Here is an 8,975-nt window from a genome sequence, read left to right on the forward strand (position 1 = left end):
CGGGCTCCGCCCCCACGCCCCGCCACCTCCCTTGCTCCTCACCTCCCGGGGGAGGGGGGCGCGAGACCCCGCCCTTCCGCTCCGGCGGCGACGGAGGGGCCGACAGTGAATGAAAGGCCCGCCCCTTCCCCTCCCGACACTCCCCCTCCCACTCTCCTCCATACGGGGCGGGCCCGCTCAGCGTGTCCCACTCGTTCTCCTTTGTCAGGAGACAGGCATCTCCCCACCCCGCCCCACCCCACCCCCATCGCGGCACCACGCGCACGCCACCCCCACCGAGCTCCCGCCCGCCCTACCCCCCGCCCCGTCCCGGGCCGGCGGGGCGGGGGGCGCGGAACGCTACCGCAGTTCCCGGAGGGCACCCACCGGTCCGTGCGCGCCCGGCCCCCGCCCCCGCCGCCGCGGCCGCGTAGCCGTTCCCGGCGGTGTCCACGCCGCCGCCGCCCCGCGCTCTTCTCGCTCGGGAAGCTGCAGGCGCACGTGTCCCCCGGGGCGGGGCGAGGCAGACAATGGGGCGGCGGGGGGAGGGGAGTGGCGCGGAGACCCGTAGACGTTTGGTTAACCTAGACGGAGGGACTTAAGTGCGGAGGTGGCTCTGGGGAGAGCAGGTCTCCCCGGCCGGACATTGGGACCTCCGGGGGCCACGCTCCCGCGCGGCTTCACTATCGCGAAAACCTTGGGCGGAGGGAGGGGCGCCCGTGGCTCGGACGAGGAAACCCTGGCTGCTTTTGAGGGGGAACCGGGGTGGCTCCAGTGGAGCCAGAAGCGACTCGGGCCGTGGGATGATACGAAGGCCAGATTTGGAAGCGAAACCGCCCGGTGGTGAAGAGTTGTGCAATAGTCTGTTTCAGTCCCTGGCCTTTTAAGCAGTCGAAGGGCTTCCTCATAGCACCGTTTGAGCAACTTGGAGCAGCACAAAAGCTGCGTGGTGAGAGCAACTGTGAGGAACATATCTGTGTTTCTTTTTAAAAATCTTGGAACTAAATCTTATGTGAAGTGACATTTCCTTTGTAAGCCATTTACTAGGTATAAGAAAGACAAGACAAAGGCATTAGGATTTCAGTCGCGGTTTGGATACTAATTTTATCCAATGCAGCTGTAATGTAATAGTGTCCTTTTGATTAAAAAACAAGCTTATTTTTAAGAGCTCACTGGTTCCCGAAATCAACTCTATGATGTGACAACGTATCAGTGGTTCGAGGAAAAGTTGGATGAGTGCTCTTGAATAGCTTAAGCATATAAAATGCCAGATTATTTTCCAAAGGCAGCTGGGTCAATATATGAAATACTTGACCAAAGTACTGTTTAGCCAATCTGTTCAGCAACGATCTGACATTTCCACTACCTAAAAATCCCTTACTATTTATTAAACATGTATCTGCTATGGTATTCAGGTAGTTCAGCAACGAGGATTTTAGTTCCTAATCCAAAAGTAGATAATGTTATAAATGAAAAACAACCCAAATGTTTACAAAAATAAAAAGAGTCATCCTATGAATTAAAACTGAAAATTATGTATCTGAATCACCCAACGCTTTTTTAGACCTTCCTGGCAAACAAATTCCTTTAAAAAAAAAAAACTTAAAAAAAAGTTCCTCTACCTAGGCAATGTCTTCTACCATATAACCAAGACTCCCAAATTAAAACCTTTAGTCTTCTCTGACCTCTAATCCCTTTGTCTAATCACCCTCTAGAACTTTATGTGGATTTTCAGACCCTCCAAAATAACATTTCAAAACTGACCACATGACCTTCCCCCCAATCTTCTATCTCCAGAGTTCCCATCTCAATGAACATCACCCACTTGGCATCCAGCAGCATTAACTGGGAACTAGAGAGTAATACAAGACACTACCTTCTCCCTCTCAATGCCATATCAGTTAACCAAAATCTTATCAGTTCTGTGTCCCTAATATATCTCCACTTCTCTATATGTTGTAGCCAGGGAACAAGTCATCAACTACACCTGGACTAATGATGCGTAGCCTCCTGACTCATTCATCTTGCAGGTTTCCTAATGCATTTAAAACCCAAGTGTCTCTCCCCTCCTCTTTTAATTGCAAATAAGACCCTGTGGAGCATCCACTTAAAACCCTTCATTAGTTTCCCATTTCCTTAGAACAAAAGCAAAAATCAACAAAGCCCTCCTTGATCTGTCCAACCTGTCTCCCCAGCCACATTTCAGCCACTCTTTCAACTTCAGCTGGCCTTCTCTCAATTCCGACATTACTCAGGTTTTTCCACACTGAGGACCTACACAGAGAAGTGTGTGATACCCTAAACAGACCTGAGAAAAAAGCAATCAGCCTTCCTTTCCATTTGACACCTTTTGGAGTAAAACAATAGTATAATTTTTCCTCCCGATCTACAGAACTTATTCCAGCCTTGACTCTAAGAATTACTACCATTACTGAAACATAGGAATACCTAATAATCCTTTTAAAAAACCCACACAAAATAAATGAAAACAAACAAAAAACATAGTAGATTGATTTGGTATGGTATATATAGTGGGCTAGATTAAAATGTATCTGAAAGAGCTGGCACAAGAAAGTGCTCAATGAGTATGTGTTCTTACTTGCTGAATCCTGTTTAGTACTTAGTATAATGCTTAGTAAATATTTGCTGAATAAAACCGGAGAATAATAGGCTGAGACCCAAACAACCTTGTTCTAATATCAGATCTGCTATTAATGGATAGTGTGTGGTTAAATAAATCATTTTACTTCTCAGAATTTCTATTTCCCCATCTATAAAAAAAAGTTCATTGAAACAGATAATTTTTAAGATCTCTTCCAGCTCAAACGTTTTATAATGTATTTAAAAAATTCTCAAACCCTTTCTCTTTCATTGCTTTAAAAATATTCAAATATCCTATTTGCTTTTTAGGATCTTCTCCATTTGAATCCCAACTTCACTTTAAAGCAAAATAGCCGGCAATTCCCCTTATAAGGACCCTTTTTCAGACAAAAGAAACAGCAACAACAACAAAGATTGATAATATCCAATTTGGGATATCATCCCTTGCATAGATGTGGAGAACTCAACACACATTCACTGTTAGTAGGAAGACAAATTGATAGAACTTTTATACAAAATAATCTGGCTATCACGCTTACTGCAGTATTGTTTGTAATGCTGTACATAAGTGTGTGTGTGTGTGTGTGTGTGTGTGTGTGTGTGTGTAAATATATATACATATAACAACATCCAGTAATAGGGTACTGGTTGAATAAATTATAGTGTGTTCACATAGTGGATTGTTCTGTAGCCATTGAAAATAATGAAGTAGCTACGGATGCCCTAACGTGGAAACATATTCAGGTTACATTCTTAAATTAAATTAAAAAAAAAAAAAAAGCTACCTACAGAATAATATAGAGTATGACATTTATTCACTCAGTTTAGCACCTTCTGTGTACTAAGTTCCATGGTATGCACTAGGCTTACAATGATGTACATCAAGATAGACATAGGTGATCCCTGACTCATAAAGCTTGCAGGTCTGTATATATGTGTATAACCAGGTAAGCATAGATTAAAAGATTTTTGTTTCTATAGAAAAGGATGGTGTGGAGGGAGATCATCACATTTTACTTCATACACTTTGGTGATATTTGTTACAATGAATATGTGTTTTTATTTATTTTATTTTATTCGGGAGTGGGGTGGGGTGAGGGGCAGAGGGAAAAGGAGAGAGAATCCTAAGCAGACCCATGCCCAGCATGGAGTCCAACATGGGGCTCAATCTCACGACCCTGAGGTCATGACCTGAGCTGAAATCAAGAGTCAGATACTAAACCAACTGAGCCACCCAGGCGCCCCTAAATATGTGTTTTTAAAAAGTTAATTGTTGTGCTCACTTCAGCAGCACATATACTAAAATCAGAATGATACAGAGAAGAGTGGCATGGCCCCTGCTCAAGGATGACATGCAAATTGGTGAACCGTTCCATATTTTAAAAAATAAATTAAATTTTAAAAATTAAAAAATTAAAAGTTAATTATTTATGTACCTCATTACTGCCTTTTCATCCACGAAGCAGTGAAAAGGTTAATGTCCTTGTAGTAAATGAAAGGCAGGCACACCTGTTTGAATGTTTTGTCATCCAAAATTCTTGCACTTAGTGCTCTACTGTTCAGAAAAAAAATCATATTTTCTTCTTTTTGATGTTTCCTAAACTTTCTTCAATTACCATATATTAATGTGGTAATGAAGAGGGGACCCTGGAGTTAATATGGGAAAAATCCACAATACACCATCATTCTTTCCACAGAATCATAAAAACCTCGAGTCAAAAGAGACTAGAAGTCATTCAATTCCATATTCCTAGTAATCAAGATAGTTTTTTGCAAAAAAAAAAAAAAAACAAACTGGATTTTCCCCCTTTGTAAAAATTGGATTCTTTTTCCTTAAAAAAATTTTTTTCTGCAACATCTCTGACATCTTATCTTTATGGTAATTAAAAGGCTGGTGTGTTAAAATTTAAAACAGCTGCTTTGCAAAGACACTGTTAAGAGAATGAAAAGGAAATCTACAGATTGGGAGAAAATTCTTTGCAAAGCACGTATCTGTTAAAGGACTAATATTCAAAATATACAAAGAACTCTGGGATACCTGGCTGGCTCAGTCAGTGGAGCATACGACTCTTGATCTTGGGGTTGTGAGTTCAAGCCCCATGTTGGTTGTAGAGATTACTCAAAAATTAATTAATTAAAAAAAAAAACTTTTGAAAGTCTTTTTTTAAAAAAAACCACTAAATACGCAAAGAACTCTTAAAACTCAACAATAAGCAAAGAACCCAATTAAAAGATGAGCAAAAGATCTGAATAGATACTTCACCAAAGAAGATACACAGATGACAAATAAACATATGAAAAGATACTCAACATCACATATCATTAGGGAATTGCAAATTAAAATAGTGAAATACTAATACACACCTATTATAGTCAAATCCAAAACACTGACACTAAATGCTGGCAAGGATGTAGGGCAACAGGAACTTTTATTTATTTATTTTTAAAGATTTATTTATTTGAGAGAGAGAGAGAGAGAGTGCAAGGTGGGGAAGGAGCAGAGGGAGAGGGAGAGAGAGACTCCCTGGTAACTGTGGACCCTGACTCAGCACTCAATCCCAGGACCCTGAGATCATGACTTGAGCCGAAATTAAGAGTCAGAAGCTCAACTAACTGAGCCACCCCAGGTGCCCTGGGCAACAACCCCAAGATCAAGAGTTGGATGCTTAACCAACTGAGCACCCCAGGTGCCCCCCAAAATGCACATGATGTTTACAGCAACTTTATTCATATTGCCAAAACTTGGAAGCAATCAAGATGTCCTTCAATAGGTGAATGTATAAAAAAACTTTGGTATTTATATAATGGAATATTGTGTGTATAAAGAAATCAGCTATCAAGCCATGAAAAGACACGGAGAGATCTTAAATGCATGTTGCTAAGTGAAAGAAACCAATCTGAAAGGGCGGCAAACTGTATGATTTCAACTGTATGACATTCTGGAAAAAGCAAGCCTATAGAGAAAGGTCAGTGGTTGTCAGGAATTCAGAAGGAGGGAGGGATAGATAAATAGATGGAACACAAGGAATTTTTAGGGCAGTGAAACTACTCTGTGTGATACTACGGTGGTAGACACAGGTCTTATACATTTTTCAAAACTCATAGAATGTACTGCATAAAGAGTGAACATGGATGTTAACTGTGGACTTTAGCTAATAATAATGTATCAGTATTGGTTTGTCAATTGTAACAAATGAACCAACTAACGCACAATGTTAACACTGGGGTAGAGGAGGGCTGGCGGAGGGAGTATATGGAAACTGTATTTTCTGCTCATTTTTCTTAAACCTAAAAATGCTTTTAAAAATAAGCTCTATTACGGGTGCCTGGGTGGCTCAGCCAGTTAAGTGTCTGCCTTTGGCTCAGGTCATGATTCCAGGGTCCTGGGATCAAGCCCCATATAAGGCTCCCTGCTTGGCGGGGAGTCTGCTTCTCCCTCTCCCCTCTGCGCCTGATCTCTCTCTCTCTAATAAATAAAATCTTAAAAAAAAAAACAACCTCTTAATTTAAAAAGGTTAATGTTTTAAATATACTTGAAATGCTAGACATTCTTTCTATCGCTTTTAGCTTTCTTTTATTTTTTTAAATTAGAAGTCCAATCTCAGGGGCACCTGGCTGGCTCAATCAGAAGCACATGTGACTCTTGATCTCAGGATTGTGAGTTTGAGCCCCATGTTGGGTGTAGAGATTACTTAAATTAAAAAAAATAATAATAACTTTTTAAAAATCCAGTCTTATTTTAGCTGTTTGCATTTAACTTTAACAATGAAAGGTGATGGATTAAATTATAAGAAGCCACAGAATTTATGCAAGTAACTACAAAAAGAACAAGGATTATGTAAACATAAACCATAACGGTTTTATCGAAGTATTCACTCTCTATTCTGAATGGAGTCCCAGAATACAAGCAATCTTCGGTTGTTCAGATTTTCATGCTGAATCATGGCACAAAAGAGGAAAATATAGTGATAATTCTTATACTGAACATGTCCATCATGGTGTGTCTCAAAGCTCTTTTCAAGGGTAACCCTACCCAAAGCCCCTGCTAAGGGAGCAGCATAGGCTGTCAGACTTTTACTCTGTAACACCACTCATCCTTGCCTTCCCAGAATTAATTAACCCAGCATCAGGCACCAGATCATTCCTAGAGAGAAACCAAAGAGAGAGTCAGTGTCGTGAGAAGGGAGTTAGAGCTGGGCTATGAAAGATCATGTCAAACTAAAATTATAAGGAAATTTATAAACCATACAAAAGCTAGGAGGAATCCACTCACTACATTCATCATTCCACAAACACATTCTGAGTACCAATTATGTGCCAAGCACTGAATTAAGCACTAAGTGAATAAAGCAGAAATGCCTCTTGCCTTCATGGAAACCACAGCTAAGTGGAGAAAATAGATAAATAAACAAACAAACAAGCAAGCAAAACATTTATAAAGTGTGATAAATGCAAAGAAGAAATTAGTGTTGCAAAATAATAAAGAGGACCTACTTAGGCTGGTCAAGAAAGGCCTTTCAAAGGAAGCGATGTATAAACTAAGACTGAAAGAGTAAACCAAGGAAAGTGAGGAATAAAGGGGAGCTGAAGAACATTTCAAGCAGAATGAATAGTCTGTGTGAAACCCTGAGAGGAGAAAGAGCTTGGTCTTTACTGAAAGGAAGCTACTATGGCTGGAGTATATTTGGTAAGGGAGATAGTGGCTCTAGATGAATTTGGAGAAGTCAGCAGGAGTGGAGCCAAATTACACAGGACTATGTGAGTAAGTGCAATGGGAAGCCATTGAAATTTTTCACATGTTTAAAATTAGTATTTAGAAACAGAATTGAGGGGCGCCTGGGTGGCACAGCGGTTGAGCGTCTGCCTTCGGCTCAGGGCGTGATCCCGGCGTTCTGGGATGGAGCCCCACATCAGGCTCCTCCACTGTGAGCCTGCTTCTTCCTCTCCCACTCCCCCTGCTTGTGTTCCCTCTCTCGCTGGCTGTCTCTATCTCTGTCAAATAAATAAATAAAATCTTAAAAAAAAAAAAAGAAACAGAATTGATATTGGTGTTGATGATGGAGATGGAACCAGGTAAAGGATGAAATTACTTGGACAAGGGTATTGCAGAGGAAATAAAAAGAGGTGGGCATATTCAACAATGTATTTTGAATTTAGTTTGCCAAGGACTCGGTAATGGACTGAAAGTAGGGAGTTAAGGGGGAAATTGATGAATGTTGATGTTATTTATTGAGTCGAGGAATTCTGAGAGAATAAGATTTCAGGAGTGTATCAGGTAGAAATCAGGAAAGCAGAACCACTATGAGTATTCCAGAATGAATTTATATAGGAATAAGAATTAATATGATGGGAGAAGCTAAGAAATCAATGGTTCAAAAGGGAAATCTGGAGAATGAGAGCTGACTCACTAACCAGCCCTCCTGAAGCCTGGGTGAATAAGGGAGACCTTGCCGGGGAATCTGGGACCAAAAAGGAGAACTAGTGGAGAGCTATTGGGAAGGCTGGTCTGTGGCTGGTGGCAGGCCTGGGGTCCCTGTTGGTTAGTAGGGTTAACAGTTGGGAAAAGGATCTAGATGCAGAGCAAGGGAGGCAGAGACTAAGCTGAAACCACGTAGCACCTTTGCATCTGTTTTTCACTACATTTAACCAAATTCACACAAATTTTTATTACTACTATTTAATACTATTTAATACTATTTAATGTTTAACGTAATCTCTATACCCTTTGTGAGGCTTGAACTCACACTCTTCGATCAAGAGTCACACGCTCTACCAACTGAACCAGCCAGACACCCCTCTTTTGTTTCTTTTAATCTAGAGCCAAACTGTCTAATACCAAAGCCACTAGCCACATGTGGCTATTCAACTTAAATTAATTAAAACTGAATAAAATCTAAAATTCCATTCCTCAGTCACACCAGCTTCCTATCAGGTGCTCACTAGCCACCAGTGGCTAGTGACTATGGTACTGGATAGCACTGAGACAGAACATTTCCATCGCGGCAGAAAGTTCTGTTAGATGTCACTAATCCAGAACAACCCACTTGCATTTTCAATTATCTTGTTTTAAAAGTATTTAGGGGCCCCTGGGTGGTGCAGTTGGTTAAGAGTCTGACTCTTGGTTTCCGCTGGGTCATGATCTCGGGGTCCTGGGATTAAGCCCCGAGTTGGACTCTGTGCACACTGTGGAGTCTACTAGAGATAATCTCCCTTGCTCCTTCTGCTCCTCCCCCTGCTTGAGCGCTCTCTCTCTCTCTTTCTCTAAAATAAAGAAATAAAATCTTTAAAAAACAAAAAGGTATTTAAAGCCATGTTAATGGATACAATCACTGAGGTAGAAGAGTAGGAAGAGAATGAGGACAGAAAGTCTAAGCATCACGCCCTGGTAAAGCTCA

At 41.2% G+C, this 8,975-nt stretch overlaps 1 non-coding gene across 1 annotated transcript; it reads left to right on the forward strand.

Moving 5' to 3' along the window:
- The first annotated feature begins 3,855 nt into the window (after positions 1 to 3,855).
- On the forward strand, positions 3,856 to 3,962 carry LOC121105731. Its single transcript, XR_005838382.1, has one exon. It is a non-coding gene; the product is annotated as a U6 spliceosomal RNA (small nuclear RNA).
- Positions 3,963 to 8,975: the final 5,013 nt, after the last annotated feature.

This window comes from Ursus maritimus, unplaced genomic scaffold (assembly GCF_017311325.1).
Source record: "Ursus maritimus isolate PB19 unplaced genomic scaffold, ASM1731132v1 scaffold_29, whole genome shotgun sequence".
NCBI classification, from domain to species: domain Eukaryota; kingdom Metazoa; phylum Chordata; class Mammalia; order Carnivora; family Ursidae; genus Ursus; species Ursus maritimus.